This window comes from Urocitellus parryii, chromosome 5 (genome assembly GCF_045843805.1).
Source record: "Urocitellus parryii isolate mUroPar1 chromosome 5, mUroPar1.hap1, whole genome shotgun sequence".
Classification (NCBI taxonomy): domain Eukaryota; kingdom Metazoa; phylum Chordata; class Mammalia; order Rodentia; family Sciuridae; genus Urocitellus; species Urocitellus parryii.
Genome location: NC_135535.1, coordinates 84,235,134 through 84,257,157, shown reverse-complemented (window position 1 = coordinate 84,257,157; position 22,024 = coordinate 84,235,134). Strand labels below are relative to the sequence as shown.

General features: G+C 36.5%; 1 protein-coding gene across 1 annotated transcript in view; it reads left to right on the top strand.

Moving 5' to 3' along the window:
- Positions 1-706: 706 nt before the first annotated feature.
- Stk38l (serine/threonine kinase 38 like) overlaps positions 707-22,024 on the top strand; it is a 76,151-nt gene continuing 54,833 nt past the window's right edge. The window contains exon 1 of the mRNA XM_026392340.2: positions 707-789. The gene's annotated coding sequence lies outside the window, so the exon portion shown is untranslated. The remainder of the gene's footprint in view (positions 790-22,024) is intronic.

Sequence of the window (22,024 nt, the reverse complement as noted above, 5' to 3'; positions counted from 1 at the left end):
TACTTGGGGCCTATTCTTTCTTATATCTATTTTTTAAGATTTAGGTGGACACAATATCTTTATTTTATTTTTATGTGGCGCTGAGGATGGAACCCAGTGCCTCATGCACGCGAGGCGAGCGCGCTACTACTTGAGCCATATCCCCAGCCCTTTTTGCGCCCTTTCCAAATCCTAATTTCTCTCAAGACTCTAGAGTTCAGTCATGATGAAATGGAAGAGTTATGGAACTTGGGTGGCTTCTAGTCCCCACAGCCACCCACTGGGCAGTTGGTCAGCCAATCCATCTTTGTTGAGTACAATTTCCTAATCTGCAAATGGTGTGGATTTGTGATTTCTAAACCCTTCTCTATTTCTAATAGAGAATTGTAAAGTACTGAGAAAAAACTCTGACGACATTTAGGACATGTAAGTAATGTTACAACAAAATGAGCCACTCTCAAGAGAGTTTTGAGTGAGATGAGGCTGATAAGAAAAGGAAGTGCTAACCTCCCAGTCTAAGTTCCAATAGGAGGAGGTGGGCGGGGCCGGGGGCCCGCTTTGACGACAGAAGGCTGCTTCCGGCTGGGGTGCGTATGACGTCAGGGCGAGCTGGACCAGCCCAGCCACCGAGAAGCCGAGGAGGGAGGGCTCGCGAGAGTTCAGGGCGGCCGCCCCGAGATTCCTGCACGGCCGCAGGTCCCGCCTCTCGGGGGCGGGGCGAGGGCGGAGCGGGCAGCAGGAGCGGAGGGGCGCCCGGCCGGCTGCGGTCCGTGCGGAGGCTGAGCCGGCCGCGGGCGCGACTGGAGGCAGGTGAGTGTGCGGATGCAGCGCTCTGGGGGCCGGGCTGCCGCGCCCGCTCCAACTCTGCGAGTGAGAGCTGGAGGAGATCTTCTGTGTCTTTGGGTGTCCAGGGAAAGCTGAGCTAATTTCGGGGCTGGAAATGTCTCCCGGGAAGCTCTGGCGACGGCCTTGGCCCTCTTGTTCCCCGGGGTGATACCGGCCCGTGTGTCCGAAGAGGTGGCCTCGAGCCCGGGGAGGAATTTTTGTCCTTCCCTGTTCCTTTCTTCTTTCACTCCTCGGCCCCCAAGCACCCCACTTCAGGTCGCTGCCTGGGTTTCACAAACAATAACAAATGTCGCGGATGCCCTCCTGGTCGCCCCTGTCTCCCATCCCGTGCCCTCCAGCCCATGTCACCGAGAGGACGGATTCTGGGCATGGCTCTTGAGTTGTGGGGGCTGTTTGTGTATCATTCCTAAAAACTGATGCGTCAGATTGCTAAACATTCTCAGACACTGTAAAGCCGCCCAGCTGCCAGCAGCCACGGAATGTTCGAAACTGGTCTCGAAATCGGTCCCTACCATTGGAACGTAGACCCTTCTTTTCAGCATCTTTTTCTCTCGCCCCCCCCTCCCCATTTTTACCTGTAGTGTTGAGAACAAACGATTGGTTGTTTAGCCTGGGAATAGGAAAGATTATACCTGATTGAGTAGACAGACGTTTCACCTTTAAAAGTTGCCAGGTTGACAGCAAAAGAACAAACTTTTGTTATCAAAATCAGTGGACTACCGTTTTCTGATGCTACTTTTGTTTTATAAGATCGCTTTTTCTGGTTCTGAATTGGGAGAAATGATATAAAAAGAAATGGGAGATGGGGGTGGGGGTGGGGGTGGTGCTGAAAGTAGTAGCTTGTCCAAAAGTGTGCTACTGTTTGTTGTTGCTCAGTTGTTGAAATGCAGAACCAACGCTCTTGCCTGTTTCTTCTAACTTGTGATAAGTTTTGATAGAAGCCACTTACTTGGAAGTGGTCTGAGGATTAGCTTTATTGCTACTAAAATCCAAGGAAACAACTCGAGTGGTTTAAATTATGCCTTTTGGTTTTAAGACAGGGATTAGTGAGTGAGACCTTGTCTTTTTTTTTTTTTTTTTTTTAACGTGGGGGCTTAAATTTGAACAGGTCTCCCTATTTTAAAGGAGGGTCTCTTGTTCTTAACCCCAATTTTGATTTGTTTTATCCTAGATATATAAGATACTGGAAACTGCTTTGAATTTGGCCTTTGTCTCTTTGCCTCAGGATATATAAAACAATTAAGATTATTATACTCTGCATTGTCTTGGAGGTATTGTATGTGATTATTTACTCTTGTGACTATTTGGGGATAAAGTAATTAGTCCAAAATATGATGTTAATTTTTTTAACATATTTGTTCATATTCAGTATTATAGTACTTATCTGAAAAATCCTAATCTCAAGAGAGATGCAATAGATAAAATCTCTTTTTGGTTTGACCTCACTTAGCTTGTGTTCTTGTTAAGATGGCTGATAATGTTTCCCATTTTGTTGGAATGTGTTCAGAATGAGAAGCAGTTTTGTGTAGTTTTTGTATTCTTTTAAAAAGTCCTGCTATTGGGGAATTAACAAATTAGAATTAGAAAAAACTACATTAAATGAATACAATTCTTCTCTAGCACTTTGTTCTTGAGTTTGTTTAAAAATGAATAAAAGAATAGAGACTAAGATTATTTGTGGAAATAAGTAGGAGTTCTCAGAAGTTTTTTATGCTGAAAATTTAATCTTGAGAGGTAGGATATGACAAAAACAAAGGAAAAACTCTACTTTCTAGAAAATGATAAAGCAATGAATTCAGTTTGGCCATTTGTTTTCAGAAAAGGTTTGTTCTCTCAGAGGAAGGTGAGTATTGTTGTCCTAGAAAAGTTGGATGGTACTTTAGAAATTACTTTACCAGTGATCTGGGAGAAGTTGGAGACTTTTTCTTTTCTTATCTTTTCTTTTGGTGGCACTTTTTCAAGAGGGAGTAACAGGGTGCATATCAAAACCAGAAAGATTTGCATCTCATTGTAATGTTAAAATAATTTTATTTTACACAAATAAGTGTGGGTGAATTAAGCAAACATATTGTCATCTAGCATTCCTAGGATTACTTTAAAATCAGGCAGATGGGCAAGTTATGATTAGGTTAGACTTGCCATATGCAGAAAGTATGCTACTATATTTTTTATATTAAAAGCATCATTGGGGCTGGGGTTGTGGCTCAGTGGTAGAGCACTTGCCTTGCATGTGTGGGGAACTGGGTTCAGTTCTCAGTACCACATGTAAATAAACGAATAAAAGTCCATCAACAACTAAAATATTTTTTTAAAAAAATCATCATGGGCTTTTTAAGTGAGATAATGAAAACAAATTAAGGCATAAGAAAAATTTTAAAATTAAAATGATATCATTGGTTAGTGAGGCTTCTTTTCCTTTCTCCCTTTGAACATTCTTGTTCAAATCTTAAGGGAATATTTAGAAAAGGTCTGACCATTCCTTCTATGTACTGATTATATAAGCCTTCTGTCTCCAGGTAAAGGTTTGCTAATTGACAGTGTATTATTGTTTACAGCCTTTAGAGGGAGGTGAGAGGCAACAGTGGGCAGTGTTTGCTGCCTGGTACATGTAGATGATCTGTGGTCTCTGTCCTCAAGGTTTGTCCTCTGCCCTAATGGGAGGAAAATGGGCCCACCCAAATAAGTATAATACAAAATGCACTTTATGAGGAAGCCAAGCAGGGAGGGATTAAATTCTACCAGAGCAAGTAAGGAAGGCTTTAAGTAGGAAAAGGCATTTATGTGGATGGTTTGTTGATAATGTCAGTAGGGAACATTATATAATGCTGCTTGCTGCTAAATTCTTTCCTTAAATTACTTATTTACTTGGGTTTAATTCTTTCAACTGTATGAAGTAGGTGTTTTATTATTCCCATTTTGTTGATGGAATAACTGAGGTACTAAGATCAGAGAGCTAGTAAGTAAATCAGGATTCCAACCCAGGTGTTCTGGCTTTTATCTGTATCTATAGCTCATTTGCTATCCTATTTTCATTCTTCTTTTCAGGTCTATAGTTTCAAAGGGTTTATTGGGAAAATGCATTACTCTATCATCTAAATTTTGGGATCAGTTTTCTAGAAACAAAGTAATGAAAATTTAGGTAAACACAATATATTTTCAGCATGTTAAGTATTTTAACCCATTTTCAAAAGTTGCTTTTGGGGACTGGAGCTGTGGCTCAGTGGTAGAGTGCTCGCCTAGCATGTCCGAGACCCTGGGTTCGATTGTCAGCACCACATATAAATAAAGGTATTGTGTGCAACTCCAACTAAAAATTTTTTTAAAAAAAGTTTCTTTTGGTACCAATTAAATGTAACCATTGAGTAGGACTTTTGATAATGCTTACTACCTGTCAGTACTCATAAAGATTCGGAAATAAGAAGTTATAACTCCTTGAAAGAAGTATAATCATTGTATATATTATCTTGTAATTTAAAAAAACATTTGGCACTGGTTTTGTGATGAATTATGAAGTTGAAATTTAGTTAATGATTGAATGATCATCTCAGCCCTTTCAATTTTTATTTCCACAGATTGCTGTACTTACAATGGCTGAAATAGGGTTTGAATAGAGTGTTTTAAATATATAAAATGAGAGAAGTTCAGTTACTGAAACTTTATGTTGGGGAAGCTTTGAAAATTCTTTGGGGTTGTAAGGTAACTGGTGCTGTAGAATGTGTGCTTCTCATAGAGACCTCTCAGTAAATGGTTGTTGAAAGAATGGTCCAGATGTTACTTTTGAAGTTGCAGGAATAGTCCATATTTGTTATTGGTTGTCTAAAAATTGGAAAACAGTTAATGAGTATGGGGGTGAATGGTGGTAAGGCTGCTGCCTCCCCTTACCTGTCTAGTAAGATCCAGTCTCTTCAGCTCCTTTGGTTCCCTGATTGACCATACTCGGGGTTCTGGAGGACATTCTCTTCGAAGGAACAGAGTTGTATTCTTCTTTTGACTGAGTGGGGTAGGTGGTAGAAAACCCCTATAGTAGGATAATTTATGGCTGATACGCTTAAACCCAGTGAGAAAAGTAGCAGAACTATGCCAGGATTTGAAGCCCACATATTTGTAATATTAAAATAAGACAAAGATGGCAAAACAGAAAGCTGTGTGTGTGTGTGTGTGTGTGTGTGTGTGTGTGTTTTAACACACCTAAATTAGTAGTGATAGTATACTGTTTCTATTTACTGTCCTCAGTTGACAAAATCTTCTAGAACATTAGCCTGTAATTTTATGGAGATGCTTATAACAGCTTTTCTTTGTTTTAAAAATTTATAGCTTTCTGTATGTACAGGTTGGTTTTGAAAGGTTGTTCTTAGTAAAAAGGAGAATGAGTTTGCCAATCAAAGGAAAACTAGACATACTCTCACCTCCTTGTGGATAGAAATCTGGGGGGCATCTTTTCCCACAATAAAAGTTTTGTCTACAATGCAAACCCACTTGGGCAGTTAGCCTCCCTGTTAGATGATCTCTGCACCGCTCTTAGGGAAGACTAGCTTAGCTGTTACAGGTCATTTAGTGACCTGACCATTCATATTGATGTATAAATTTAAACATCCCTTAGCCTTGTTAATTATCTGTGGCCTGTGATAATGGTAAAACATGCTTAGCTTTTAAATTCTTGAACAATCTCTTTGCCTTCCCCTGAATTAACACTAGACCATTTGACAACCCAAACTGATGTTGATTCTTTGGCCACATGCATAAAGAGGTTTCTTGTTTTCCTTATCTTTTGCTGATTCTTACTGATTCTACAGGCATACATTTTCAACATATAATAATATGTAAATATCTAATCCCATATGCACAGAAAACCTTTTTTTTTTTTTTTTAGTGATTTGCTATCTTTACATCTGATTTGGAAGGGGAATTTATTCCTTCTTATTTCTGGAACAATTAAACTGCTTTTTCAATTCTTGAATAGGATGGAGTTAATATTATTTAACACCTCAGATCAACCATGGACACAACACACTTCCTTCCAATAAAGAGCAAGATGGCAGCAACTAAAATGACTGTGCATAATTGCTAATACCATCTATTTTTGCCAAGCAGAATTGCTGCATCTTTGCTATGGAACCTAGCTTTCATTCAGTCTATGAAAGTTTAGACAAATGAAAGGTTGGGGCAGACAAGCTTTTATACACATTAATGAACACTTTTGGGGGGTGTTGTTTACTGTTTTGGTCTATTTCTTTATTACTGTTCTGCTTTTATGAGTTGGAGATTTTTACTATATTTCTCTGGATTCCTCAGTAATCCTGTAGACACAGTAATTTTTATACTTAATATGAAATATGACTTATGTAATCTTTATTTCTCAAATTTGTCTTCCATAGTACATAGATTTAGCTAAGTATCATCATTCCCTCTTACATATTTTTGGTTCCTTTTTCTTCCTGAAGGTCACCCATCAGGGTCCATATCAAATAATTTTATAAACAACAGTAACTATGTACTTACTACTTACTGTGTAGCAGATATAATGCTAAGTACTATCTCTATGTAAGTTTATATATAAATAAATGTAAATATTAAAAAATGTATAAATCCATCCATCTGTAGGAACCCTTTGAATTTTTATCTCTTTTTGGTGGGGGGACAGGTACTAGAGATTGAACCCAGGGGTGCTTATCCACTGTACCACATCCCAGCCCTTTTAAAAATTTTTTATTTTGAAACACGGTCTTGCTAAGTTGCTTAGGACCTTGCTTAGATGCTGAGGCTGGCCTTGAACTTGTGATCATCCTGCCTCAGCCTCCACAGTTGCTGGGATTACAGGTATGCACCACCATGCCTGGCTGAATTCTCTCTTCTTACAAATGAGGAAACTGGACCTTAGAGAGGGGAGGTGACTTGGCTAGTGTCCCAGGAATAGATAGTAAAAGGTAGAGTTGGAAATTGATCCTAAGATCCAGGTTTGGTTTCTCTAGTATTCTTATTTTGTTACAAAAATTTATCCTTTGCCATTTATTTACCCACATGACTTTTATTTCTTCCCTCTCTTCCTTCCTTTTTTGCTAATTTTTTCTTTAGGGATTGTGTTTTGCTTGTCAAACACATTTCCTTGGGAAAAGGATACAGAAATAATTCAGCTATATATTAAATTTCATTTAGAGGAGGACTTGCTCTTAGAGCTTATTTTAAGAATAAAACTAGTAGCATCTTATCTTTGTATTATGCTTGATAGTTTTATGAAGCACTTACACATTTTTAAAAATTAATCCTCATAGCAGTCATGTGATGTAGACACAGTGAGGATATTGCTGTCACATTTATTTACAGGTAGAAAGGAACTCCTAAGTGACTTGTCTGAGATCCCAAAATAAAAAACAAAACCTGAATTTAAACTTGGGTCTTTTGACGAACATAAACACTATGTTTGACATAGCAGTCTTCCTAGTAGATTAAAAACCACTATAGGCAAAATGTTTACTGATGACTATACAAAAGAGACATATTTCTTGTCCTCAGCAGTTTTCATACTGAAATAAATGATATAATCAAATGTTCTGACTTCATTTAAGCCAGATAGGAGTGGATGAATATCATTATAGCTTAGTGTTTTTCTTAAAAGGTGTTATATTTTTGAGCCTTGACTTTGTATTTTTGCTTTTGTCAAAATCATGAGGCTTGAGTTTTATCTCTGCATTTTAAATCATGAAATGTAACGTCCTCAGTTCTTAGTTAAGTTGCTGTCTACTTTATCCTGTACTCAACTGCTTGCTTCCTTACAAACAATTATGATGAAAAAATGGGATGAAGGAAAGACAGATATAAACATTAAAAATTAAAATAAATTAATTCCTTCCTACCTGAAAAATAAAATTGAGGATTCCAACAAAGTATTGATAAGATACCTTGTAGTAGCCCTGTTGTAGGAAATTGCATATGAAATTCAAAGCATAGATAAGCCCTGAGAATTTACTTTTGGAAAGTTATATTCTTTGAGAGACTGAGAACTTATTTAATGATCCAGTTTTGAACTATCATGCCAGTATCTTGTTTTATTAAATTTAAGTTTTAATAGCTGTGTACATTTTTACTTTGAGTGATTTTTGCTCATGGACTTGCCCCCATTGTGGAAACTCCACACATTGTTTTCCCTTCATGATTTTTCTGTGTTTGTCAGCAGGGATTGGTTGCCTAGTTTTATAGCACAAGGGAGTTGCCCTTTGTTGAGTTTTTGTAATAGAAATCCATTTCATTTGGACACATCTTTCCAATCTGGTTGAGGATATTCTCCATATGTCCACTATTATCTAGCCAAACAGAATTTCTATTTTTATGGCTAGAGTGGAAAAATTTTAGTACTGAATTGCATGTACTTGCCCCATTGATACTCTTAATACTGGCAAGTCCTAAAGGAATCACAGACTCATAATGTTTTAGTGTGGTTAATCATCATAGTTCAACATTTATCAATGTTTGCAGGGCACTGTGTTAGTTACCTGACAAAACAAAGACTAGTAAAATGTATTGTTCCTCCATTTAGAACGGTTCAATACTGTAAGAGGTATAATGTATGGGTACAAATAATTGTAATTCAAACAAAAAGTGATAAATAGGTAACAGTGTTGCCGAAAGCTTGGTCCTTGTCTCCAAAGTCAATCCAATAATGAGGACACAGTTTTGAGAAAAAGGAGAAAGACAGTTTCTTGCTCTGCTAGCAAAGGAGAAACACTGGGGACTCCTGTCTCAAAGGCTGTGATTCTGCCCATCAGCAGGAACAGGGGATTTTATAGAGATGATTCATAGAAAATGAGATTTGGGAGGAGAGATGAGGGAGGAGAAGATCAGGGAGGAGAATGTTGGGAAAAAGAAGAAAAAATGTGATTTTCAAAACCATAGGGACATAGTCAAAACATCAAGTGAACCCGGTTCACTGTGGAAGTAGGGGTAGGAGAGATTACTCTTGGCGAGACAGGTTAGGAAAGCTTCCTATATGAAATAATCATTTCAGAATGAAGGACATGTCAGGTGGAGGGATTAGCGTAAATTGGGTGTTTCTCTGTAGTACTTGGTAAGTTATATATTGTTTACTTTTCTCTCTGTCCTATTGGATTTGAGCCCGTTGAGCCTAGAGGAAAGGTGTTTTTCAGCTTTTTATTCTCTATATCACCAACTGCTCAGCCTGGTACATTCAAATAGAGTTGTACTTTAGTAATATTACAGTGGTAGTAGTGCATATGGAATGCATTCAAAGGAAGAGAGAAAAGAAATGGGAAGACTGTGAAGGGACTAACTTAAATAATCTAGGAGATAATGAAGTTCTGAACTAGATGATATTGGAAAGCAGAGACTGGAATGAATATGAGTTGCAACTTCAATTTAGACTTAGGGAATTTTTTTTTACTCACGAATTACCTATGAGTGCCCCAGGTGACATGGGGATGGAAAGACTTGGTACTCCTTCAGAAAGGAGGAAGGTGACTGCTGAGTTGCATTCACAGCTAGAGAAGCAGTCCGAGTAGAGCACAGCTGCTATAATGAAGGAGCACTGAGAGGAACATCTAGGGAAAGGGAGCACCCATTGGGAAAGTGAGAAAAGCTTCCTCAGGAGGTGATAGTGTTTGAGCTTAGACTTGAAGAGCAAGGAGGAGTTTTTCAGGCCAACAAACCACAGGAAGATGTTATCACGTCATGATGTAAGAGACTAAAGCACATTTAGGGAGCCACAAGAACCTGGATTGTTTTAGTGTTGGGCATGAGGCTGGAGAGGATAAATGAACCTTTTATTCGCTGTGCTTTTTTGATGTTTATTTTATCCAGCTTGAGTACTCTGACATTTTGAAAGGAAGCTTTTCTGTTGCCTCTTAGGTGTACTGGAAGCATCTCTGCTGTTTTTCATTCCTAGTCTGCAAGTAAAGTGCCAGTGAGAAATTTTCTCTTGCTTGCATTTTGTGAAATAAGACCAAAAGTAATGATACTATCAGCTGAAGAGATAAAGGGAAGAATAAATCTATAAAAGCTCCTTTTCTTGAATGAATGCCTAGAGCCACCAGGGTTGTTGTATAAAGAGAATGCTGCATCAAAGCATAGTTTTAAGAGTACTTGACTTGAGGGAGGGGATTATGGTAGGAACATAATTATTTCCCTTTCCCATAGGGTTTTATGGAACCCTGAGATTTCCCAGGACTATAATACTGTAATACCCGAAGTCCTTTCATTGTATTTCTAGCCTTGATTTTTTTCTTAATCTTCCCTGACCCTTATTTTATTTTAAAATAACACAATTTAATAATATTGCATGACTTTAAACTTCAAATGGTGTCAAACATTGTCTCTACCTTCACCCCTCCTTCCCCCTTTTTTGTCATGCAGAGACTTGCATATGTAAACCATGATTCTGAGCTATATTTTATTTCTGGAGCTAAAAAGCATTAGAGGTCTTTTACATAAATTTACTTTCTAGAGTGGTTATTTTTCTATCCTGTGAATTAAGCCACTGAAACAGAATATGGTAGTTTTCTAAGGACAACCAAAAAGTTAATGGTATACTCCAGTTAGAATTATATCCATTATATTTCAAGGCCAGGGTTGGCAGCTGTGTTAACTTTAGTGTTATTACTGGTAATAGTAAAAGTTTATGGACTATGGGCACTGTCAGGAGGAAAGTGAAAGACAAGCACAGAGGAAAAAGAAGGCTTGCAGAGTTGTGGAGGAGGCATTGGGTGGGACAGGAAGAAAAGTACATGTTTAAAAGAGCTTAAGTACCTCTAATACCTATTCCAGGTGCTACTTTGTGGGACCAGTGCCATATTTCAGATTAAGTTGAACTGCCAGCAGACCTGTCTCAAAATACATTGGGCATATTGTTTTGGCAAAAAAAAAAAAAAAAAAAAAAAAAAGTTTGTTTCAATCAATATAGATTTAATTTTAAAAATTTTGTTTTTAAGAATTGAGCAGAAGGAGAAAAAGAAACCAGTATGCTTTAAATATTAGTGGAAACTATAGGTACATTTCTGAAATGTAGTAAAAAAGTAAAAGATTTAAGATCTCAATCCATAGAGTATGTACAGCCCTAGTTGGGCAGAAAGTGGCTGAAAGTAAAAGTAAGAATAAATAGAAATGTGTGTTTTTGAGTTTTTGATTCTAGTAAAATTGCATTTTTCAAGCTGACCAAGAATATAATTGAACCCACAGAAGGAAAAGTAGGGTAGAAATTAAATCTGGTACTTATATTCCCCTGTCCAAGTAAACCAATTACTACGTCTCTTTCAGAAAACAACTTTATGAAAACAACCAAACATTTCTCCATTAGAATTTATTTTTTGTTGTTATTGTTTTTTATTATTGACTAAAAAGCCAAAGTATAAAACTACCCATGATGTTAGTTTTTCTGTAATAGTAGTAAAAAGTTATTTCTCAGAAATATTGAAGCTTTTGATTCATTTTCAGAGTTGAAAGATGCTGTAGAGGTCATCTTGTACAATTCTCTGCTGTAAATTCCCTCTCCATGATACCTAACTAGTAAATGTCTAATCTTTGCCTGAATATCTAAATTCTGTCAAGTCACAAAGTAGCTAATTTGAATTCCCTTAAGTGATTGGTGTTCTCCAGCCTTCTGCCTCAGTCCTCTTCTTCTCACTCCACTCTGGGGGTGTGAGTGATCTCTTATATTATGATACCTTCAATGGCCTCTCTGTGATGGTAACTTTCAAACTGATATATCTAGCTCACATCTCTCTCTTGAACTTGATATTCCTTGGTGTTGGCTTCAGTTTGTCCAGAGTTGACTTTATGTTCTCCCTTCCCAGAGCTTTTCTTGCCTTTCCCAGTACAAGGCATTTTTCTTTACCTAGTGAAATCCTGGAAATCATCTTTGACTTTTCATTTATTACTCACACTGTCAATTATTAAATTCACTTTGCTACCCCTTCAACTCTATCTTTGTTGCTTCTCCAGTGCCAGTATCTTCATTTAGGTATCAAATTACTAGAACAGTCATGCCCTCTTCCAATCCATTTTCCTGTTGGCTGCCACAGGATTCCTCCAAAACATTAATCTGATTATATAACTCCCACACTTAAAATTTCCAATGACTCCCATGACCTTCTGCCAGACTTCTTAGGATGGCATAGAGTCTCAGGGTTCCTTTATGATACAGGGCTTTTTTAGTTTTCTCCCTTATCTTTCATAACTCCTACTCACCTCTTCAGTTACATTCTTTCTTTAAAGGAAGCCTTCCTTGACTTCTCAGCTACTGTCAGTGTCTTTTACATGTATCTTTCATGACTTTTTGTATCCTAAAGCAGATAGATATCCTAAAGCAGATAATAGATAATTTGTTGAGCCTTTATTGTGTTTCAGGCACAGGACAGTGTTAATCGGAAAGTTCTTCCTTATGTAACTTTCAACTGATTCTTATCATAGAATTAAAGATAATTAAAGTATGTTACAAGTATCACAAGAGTGATACTTGTAGATGCCTATTGTATATCCTCTTTGTTCCAAGGTAACTATATTCATGTATTCTTTAGCTTTTATTTATTTATTTATTTATTTATTTATTTATTTATTTATTTATTTATGTGCTTGTGATTTAACCCAAGCATCTTCATTTAATTCATTCAAATATCATAGATTCCCAAACTTTTTACTTTCCTGGTCAAAACCCTCTGTCTGTTTTAATTTGTTAGTTTTCTCTCTTAAAATGTGTGTTTTGATTTCAGATAAAATAGAGTTGTCATAAAGAAAGGCAGAGCTTCATAGATGTTTAGAACCTGGATATGGATGGTCATATTTAAGGTATAAACCTAACTTTTTTAGGTTTATACCTGTGAATTTTTTTCTTTGAGTCCAGAAGTCATCAGAATTATGTGGGAGAATATATGTATATGTATATACATATATAAAATATATTTTTATATCTTTTAATAAATAAACATATATATTTTTTGGGGGAGGGCATAATGGGAGTTGAACCCAGAGTCACTCTACTATTGAGCTTTACCCTAGCCCTTTTTATTTTTTATTTTGAGATAGGATCTTACTAAGTTGCCCAGGCTGGGCTCGAATTTGCAATCCTCCTGCCTCAGTGTCCCAAATTTATTTATATTTAACAAGTGATTGAAATACTCACATAAAAACAAGAATGCTAATTAGTGAATTCGTTAATATAACTGTGAGTAGAATGGAAGTTTGCAACATTTGGTCACACTTTCTTACCCCTACAGGAGAACCTACATGGGAAGCCAGTCATTCCAATCAAATGGGTAATCTTAATGGTGAATGTCACTAAGTAGGATAACCTGATGGATCCTCTTTATAAGGATGCAACTGCTCAGCACTGTTCTGAGTGTAGTCAGTGTACTTTGACCTCAGACAGTGTTGAGGGCACACAGGCAAAGTATTGCTTGTTAAACTCCTGCCTACCTCATTCCAGACTAGCAGTCCTCTTCTGATAGTATGGTCTTTACTTCAGCCAGAAAAAGAAAACACAATCAAAAAGATTCACCTTTCTTAGTTCACATTCACTCCTTCCTCCCAGAAATGATACCCTACTCACTTTTGATTGGGCTTGAGTGCTCCAGATCTTCTCCTTTACAAATTTTCTTGTAATTACTTATGTTGATGGATAATTTCTACCATTCCTTTTGTTTTGTGCTGGTATTACTTCCAGAGGGTAATTTAAATTATGAGGTCTTTTGCAATGTCCCTTGATATGACTGCTGGGCCTTGCCAGTTGTTAAAAACTTCTCCAAGTGCAAGCCAACCAGTACAGTTCACTTTCTTTATTCTTGAATTTATATGTTTATTGACTTGGTTGGTCTAAGATTAAAATTGCTTAAATTTGGGGGTGGTCACTTTATTCTTTTAGTGTATGTCAAGCTTTTATTCATTGAAAGTCTTGTTCTTTCTATTTATGAGTTTGTCACTTAGTATTTGATTTTTAAAAACCCAAACATAATTCTGTATATTTTCTGAATTGAATTTCATTTATTAAAATTAATATGTTAAAATTGTTTTGGATTCTGACTCTGTTGCTCCACTTTTGATTATTCTCTTCAGGTTCAGGTCTTCTCTACATTTTTTTTAATATTTACTTTTTAGTTGTCGTTAGACACAATACCTTTTATTTTCATTTATTTTATTTTTATGTGGTGCTGAAGATCGAACCCAGGGCCTCACACATGCTAGGCAAGCACTCTACCGCTGAGCCACAACCTCAGCCCCTTCCCTACATTTTGATAAGTATGTTGTCAAAAGCTTTTTCCAAGCCAGGATCTGTGGCACATGCCTATAATCCCAGCAGCTTCCAAGGATGAGGCAGGAGGATGGCAATTTAGTGAGGCCATAAGCAAATTAGTGAGACCCTGTGGCTTGGGAGGCTGAGCAGGAGAATGGCGAGTTCAAAGCCAGCCTCAGCAATTTAGTGAGACCCTAAGCAGCTCAGCAAGACCCTGTCTCTAAATAAAATATAAAAAAGAACTGGGAATGTAGCTCAGTGGTTATGCATCCCTGGGTTCGATCCCCAGTACCACCCCCCCCCCACACACACACACAAAAAGTTTTTTCCAGATCATTGGTAATTTATGTTGTCTAAGTCCATTGAGTTTTGGAGAACTTATTTATAAGCATTCTGAGTTTTGTTTCAGGCAGTTATAAATACATTCATTATTTAAAAAGGGGGGTCTACAGAGAAATCGGTGCAAAGCAGCTCTCGACCCTTTCTTTGCAAGCAAGCTTTTCTCCCCCTTGACTTTTTTTTTTTTTAAAGAGAGAGTGAGAGAGGAGAGAGAGAGAGAGAGAATTTTTAATATTTATTTATTTATTTATTTTTTTTAGTTCTCGGCGGACACAACATCTTTGTTGGTATGTGGTGCTGAGGATCGAACCCGGGCCGCACGCATGCCAGGCGAGCGCGCTACCGCTTGAGCCACATCCCCAGCCCATACATTCATTATTTAGCCTAAAGGAAGTATGAAGTGGAGCTTATTAAATATCTTTCAGGGTGTCATATGGATTGCTCCTATATATTTGCTAACTACAGAAAATACGTGGCAAGACTTGTTTATCCTGAGTCTATGCTGATTCTCAATGATCAGTCATTTTTGTCTGTTGAAAGACTTTTTTTTTTATAATCAAAATTCTAGAGGGCTGGGGATGTAGCTCAAGCGGTGGCGTGCTCACCTGGCATGCTCGTGATGCTGGATTCGATCCTCAGCACCACATACAAATAAAGATGTTGTGTCCGCTGAAAACTAAACAATAAATATTAAAAAATCTCTCTCTCTCTCTCTCTCTCTCTCTCTCTCTCTCTCTCTTAAAAAAAAAAAAAAGAAAAATTCTAGAATTTCCTCAGGATAGAAGATTCAAGAGTTTTTGGTATTGTCCATATTCTTCTGCAATGTGCATGTTCTTGCCACACTTTTAAAGATCAGTACGTGGCCTCCTGTCTTTTAGCAAAGCTCCCTAGGCTTAAGTTCCAAGAGTATTTACAGCATCTAGAAAAATTCACATATAGGTTCTCAGTATGTAGCTGGCACAGTTGGAAGATTTGCAGTGCATTGAGGGCAGCTCTCTGTGGCCTCACCCATCTTGGTCTTCAGGTGTTCCCTGCCAACACTCCAGTTTGGGTTGAAATCTCCTGGGCTGAAAAGAGAAGGCAGAGTGGGTGGTGGGATGCTTCTAGGACTGGGAGTATAAGAGGGGTGATCCCACCTCTTAAGGTGGTTGTAAAATAGAAATATATGAAAGGTGGTATTCAAGTGTAAGATTTTTTAAAAGCAAGATTGAAATGGAGGTTTTTCCTTTTCTTTTTTCCTGTCATGCATCAACTATACCATTTACTTTAACTGACATAATCCAGCCTTTTGGAAATTTTCATTTCCAGACATAAATTTAGAAGCCCCTTTTGTAGTCCTTGGAAGATTTCTTAAGTTGAGCTCATTGTGGACATTTTACTTCCTGAAAGCACTGTTTCTTTTATAGCCATCTAAGTTAAATGTCTCTCCTATTTTTTGTCTTTAAAAATCTTAAGTTTTCATTGACGAGCTCTCCAGTGAACTGCCAGTCTTTTTAGACTCTTCCCTTTTTCTGTCATTAATATTTTTTTCAGTTTACAGCCAGAATGCTATTTCACAGACCAAACCATTCCAAGTTTTAATCTCTTTGTGGCTGGAATGAATAGGTTTACTTTCCCCAAAAACATTTTTTTGACTCATTTTCTTTCTTTTATACTCTCTGTCATCCTTTTCTGTATTCTTTTGGTGATGTAACTTTAGGGATTATGTATTCTAGAACCAGAAATTTAAATCTGTCATTTTAATCAAATGATGCATAGATATAGAACATTTCCCTTCTTATTTTTTTAAGTTCATTTTTTTTTTTAAATATTTATTTATTTATTAGTTATTGGCGGACACAACATCCTTGTTTGTATGTGGTGCTGGAGGATCGAACCCGGGCCGCACGCATACCAGGTGAGCGCGCTACCTGCTTGAGCCACATCCCCAGCCCTTAAGTTCATTTTTGTTCTATAATTTCTACAGTTTAAAATGGATACTGTCTTCAGGGCAGTAATTACGTTTTCTACTTCCTTTGTATTTTACTCACAATGCTTAGTAAAATGTAGATATTTCACAGATAAATTTAGTATTAACAGTGCCTAATTAGTGTGAATTCTTTTAATTCATGAATAATCTAAGGTCCTTACATCTCCACAAGATCTTACACATCCTGTCACCTGTTACTTTTCTAAACTCTTTTCTTACCAGTCTCAGTCACTGGTTTTATCCTTATCATACTAAACTCTACTATTTCTTCAAGATTTACTCCTACTCAGGATCTTTGCTCATAGTATACCCTGAATGGTCCCCTACCCTAAAGTTTCTGAATTACGATTTTTCATCTCATTCAAACTAACTTCCTAATGAAACCTTTCCTGATGACCTTATTTAAAATTTTAATGTCACTCACAGCCTTTCTCCCTTAGAATGTAAGCTTCAGAAAGTGCAATATCACCAGTGTCGAGAGCATACCTGGCATAGAGTGATATTCAGTAAGTATTTGTTCAATTAATTAATTAATCAAAGCTAATTTAGATAGAATTCTGTTCTTGAGAGCTTCCTAAAACATATGACTCATCTTTCTTTAAAGAGTCTCAGGAAGGATTTGTTTTTATTTTCTCTGAACATTTTGTAATTTGTGTTCCCTAATTGCGGCCCTCATTCTTTTTTTTTTTTGTACCAGGGATTGAACTAAGGGGCACTTGACCATTAAGCCACATACCCAGCCCTTCTTTGAATTTTATTTAGAGACAGGGTCTCCTCAGTTGCTTAGCACCTTGCTTTTGCTGAGGCTGGCTTTGAACTCATGATCCTCCTGCCTCAGCCTCCAGAGCCACTGGGGTTATAGGTGTGTGTGTGCCACTGTGCCTGGCTGTTGCCTTCATTCTTATTCCCAGAGATGGCAAGAAACTTCAGAATTCCCTGATTAATTACTCTCCAGTTTCCCACTACTTCTTTTGTCAGCAAATTTCCTTCAGTGGTCACATTCATGTCCAGAATACTTCTTTCCCTATTTGAGACATAATGGAAGGGTTAGCATGGTATTTATTTGTGTTGATTTTAGATGTAGAATTCTATAGTTGAAGTTTCTATCACAACTCATTTTTGTATTACCTTTTGTCTATCTAGAACATGGAAAGTTCTTTATGTTTCTACTTTTCCACCATTGTACTATGCCAGTTCAGAGGCCCATCCCATCAGATCTCAGTGATGCTTCATGATATCATATCAACTTATTTCTAAAATGTCTTTCTTTGTATAATACCCATATCCTGAGCATGGGTTTGCAGGGATCTAAGACCCCATTGTTGCTGACTCCTTTACCATCTCTTTCTCTGTAAAAAATAATTTACTTAACCATTCCCATTATTGTAATTTTCTTTTTACAGTTACAGAAGTATCTGCATTTTTTCTACCTCTTTCATTTTTTTCAGCTTATGATTTTCAAGTTTGCGTAATCAATGAACCAAAATTACATAGTGCTTTTTAAAAAAAGCTCAGGATCTGCTATTTTATTTATTTATTTGTTTGTTTATTTATATGACAGTGGAATGCATTATATTTCTTATTATACATATAAAGCACAATTTTTCATATCTCTGCTTGTATACAAAGTATATTCACACCAATTTGTGTTTTCATGCACGTACTTTGGATAATAATGACCATCACATTCCACCATCATTTCTAACCCCATTTTAACTGTGTATTCTGAAACAAATTAAGTTACTTCAAACCTCTAAATTTATTTTTTCATTTGTAAAACAATTGACTATTATTCTGGGCATGGGTTTGCAGGGACCTGGTACCACATGTTGCTGACATACTTCCTATTTGTTTTCTGCCACAAGTAATTTACAAATTAATTTAAAGTAATGCCTGCAGGATTCATAAAACATTAATCTTCATTTCAAGAATTAAATGATACACAGATGGTGATGATAAACTTTGATGTAGGGTTTACTACTTGCCAGGCATTGCTTTAAAAGCCTCATATTAACACACAGTGTATATGGTGTGCAGTGTGTTTATTAGCATGTGGTTGGCCCAACAAATATGGAACACAGGTGTCAGTAAATATGCTTTTTGTTTTTTTTTTGTTTGTTTTAGTAAATATTAATTTTTATTACCAGCAGCAGAAACACATCTGATATTAGGTATGAGCCAGACATTCATGTACCATTCATACCATTCTTTAATGCTTTCCTCTTTCTAGAAGAAACCTCACATTAGTTCCTTCTTTCAAAAAAAAATTATATATTTTAGGTTTGGGGGCCCAGACAATTATAATTCTTTTATTGAGAACATAGCCATTATACATTTAAACCAAATTCAAATTATGTTTTTAAATTTAAAATAAAATTTTAACTTTTAAAGAATGGAAATTTTAATATTAGTTTTTATAATTTATATTTACTAAATTCCATATATTTTAATTGATTCAATACAAATGGAGAGATTAAAATAGCTCTTAAGAAAGGGAGAAAGCACTATGGAAAATTTCCAAGGTGTTCTAAAACATTACATTTTTCTATGGAATAAAACCGAAAATCATTGAGTTGTCAATTTTTTAAATGGATCTTAATTTTAGGATAATGTAACTTAGCATATTTAAAGTACACTCCAAATAAATCAAATGGTTGTATATGGACTCTGTTTAGTAGGATACTGAAATATTGCTTTTTAGTTGACAGTTAACCATCTCTTAACTAATAGCAGGATGGTACCTCTTGAGTTAAATTAAGGCTCAATGAGATTTGGTGATTTATGTAGTAGCATCTTGTGAATAAGCTGATTTGATTCAGGTCATTTGTTTCATTATGTGATTCTCTTTGACATTCACACCAGTCAAAGCTTGCTTTCAAAAGACCCAGTTCCTATTCTCATGGAGATTAGGAGGCATCTGAGATCTGCCATTGCTGTTCTCTTGGAAGATACTTGGAGAACCCCAATTGCCATTCTCAAAGAACTCTGTTTCTATGTCCCTGGTAAAGGGCTTAGAGACCCTTTGTCATTTCTCCCCTTATTATACCTAAAGGGCCTCCATAATAATGTGTTTAAAGAGTCTTCTATTTTCTCTTGGGATGGTGCTTGACCTGCCCAAATTGTAATGTACATGTTAAATAAAGTCTGGAGCTGCAGTTGATCATTCCTTGCTGGGTCAGTCAACAAGAGATGAGCATTTTGTGTGCTCTGCTTCCTCCTAAATATTTCAGGTGATGCAATAAGCTGTTGCTCCCTGCCTCAGGGAGTATGGAGTTTGATTGAAGATTACACCTATAAATCTATCTACATGAGAGTATATAATTAAATGCCCAATTGTGAGATTCATAATAAGTACTAGACAAGTTCTGAAAAGTGAAGTCAAATAAAGTTGGAGGAATCATGAAAAACTTTTCAGAGGAAACATTCACTAGTTTCTTTAAATATGAATAGAGGGAAAAGGAAGCTCTATCTTTCTATCTGTCTAAAAGGAAGCTCTATCTGTCTGTCTGTCTATCTATCTATCTGTCTGTCTATCTATCTATGCAAGGAATCAAATCCAGTGAAATACATGGTCTACCACTAGATAGAGAATGGTAATTGGGATTCTGGTCCTAAGAAAGGAACATTTTTAAATTTAGATATTCCAAGGCTTGGCAGTGAGATTGATTATGGCATGTCTTGTTGGTTGATGAGAGAGGAAACTGGTGAATAGCAGAAAATAAAACTAAATAGGGTGGGCCAAATTATGGGGTTCAATAGAAGTCGGGCATAAGAGTTTGAATGGAAGTGACTTTAGACTCCTTGGAGCCAAGGAGTGGCATCATCCCAGTTCTATTTAAGGAACAGTGATTTAGAGATGGAGAGAATGGCATTGAAGTGTTTAGCAAATAGTAGAAATATGAGACTGGCTGATGGAAGAAAAGATAGAAAATTCAGGTGTTTCCTAGCCTTGTTGAGTGTTGCTTAAAGCCATAGGGAAGGATGAGCTATCTCAGAATTCAAAGCCAGAGGTTCAGGGACTGGCATTCATGCATAATTTCTAGTGGATAAATCTGAAGAGTTCTTCATATTCATGTCGGCTCAAATTACTTCAGTAGTAATTCTTCTCCTTATGATAAAAACTATTTAGAAAATTGGAAAATGCAAAAAGGTGTAAAAAAAGAAGATAATAATTTATAGTACTTAGTGACTTTTCACCCTTTTCTTACGCATATGAAGGGATATGAAATATGTACAAACGTGTTGTATATAGAATCATGGGCTATCCTTTTGTAATTTTAAAAAAAATTTAATATTATATCATACTAATTTTCCTTTGTTATGAATTACTACTTGAAGATACTATTCTCAAAGGGCTCTATTTTCCCTTATCGTTTAGATTTATTATTACTTAATTACAGCTCTATTGTTGAACATTCAGATTGCTTTTGAACTCTTTTGCTCTTACTAATAATATAATCAGCTCGTGAAAGAACAGTCTTCACCTACTACTTAGATATGAACTCCTGAAAGCACAGATCTCTGTATACCCATACCTAGATGACTACCTGGACATAGTAGTTGTTTAATTTTAAAAATTAATGGAATGAACATTAAATGTTCAGTTCCTTTTATTTCCTTTATTCTGATTCTCTGTATACCCAGGAACTTTTGATTATGACTTGGCTATCTGTATAAGTCTGGCTGTAATGGAAGTATTGGTCAGATACACACACACACAAAGTCTTTTAAACCAGGAATTGAGTCTAGGGTGCTTAACCACTGAGCTACATCTCCAGCCCTTTTTGAAAGTTTTTATTTTGAGACAGGGTCTTACTAAGTTGATTAGGGCCTCACTAAGTTGCTGAGACTGGCTTTTCCCACCTCAGTCTTCTAGCCCTGGGATTATAGGTATGTGCCACTGTGCCTGGCTGTCACAGTTATATTTATCATAAATAAATTTGTGTTCTGATTTCTGTTGAACCTTGTTAATTTTGTTTGCTTCTAAAAGATGGAGCTATCCTATTGATACTGATAAAATCCAGTTTCTGAAAATGTAATGTTAAGGAATGGCTTGGGTTATGGGAAATAACCAAGGTAAGTGATTGCCACTCTGCCAAGAGCCCTTTGAACAAGACAGTCTGCTAGCCTTCACTGGGCAGAAACTTCTGGCAGTACCTTGTTTTCCAGTTCGAATCCCCATGGTACCCTGAAATGACAGAGGTTTGACTTGTGTCATATTTTAACATATTTTGAGATGAAAAAGACATCATAATTGACAACTTTTTTCTTAAAAATATATTTCATTGCCACTTAGAAGTTAGTTTCTAAGAGGAATTAAGTGGGTTTATATGATGGTCTTAAAAATTAAGAATAAATGTACAATATTTATGTCTTTTCTTTCAAAGGGTGTTATTTTATTTTCCTATGGTAATAAAAGCATATTATGAAGAATTTTTAGATCCAATTCACACATTCCTACGGAAGTTTTTAGTAGAAAATTAGAGAATTACTAATTTTATTAGAGAAAATTAGTGAAAAAACTTTTTAACTGAGGCATTTGATTTGGAAAAAAAAAATCTTGTGCTGGAAGCCTCTGTTAAATTCAATCTATATCAAAAAGACCTTCTTTTAGTCTATCATACCCTAAATCATACCCTAAATGTTGAAATTCTGATTTTCCA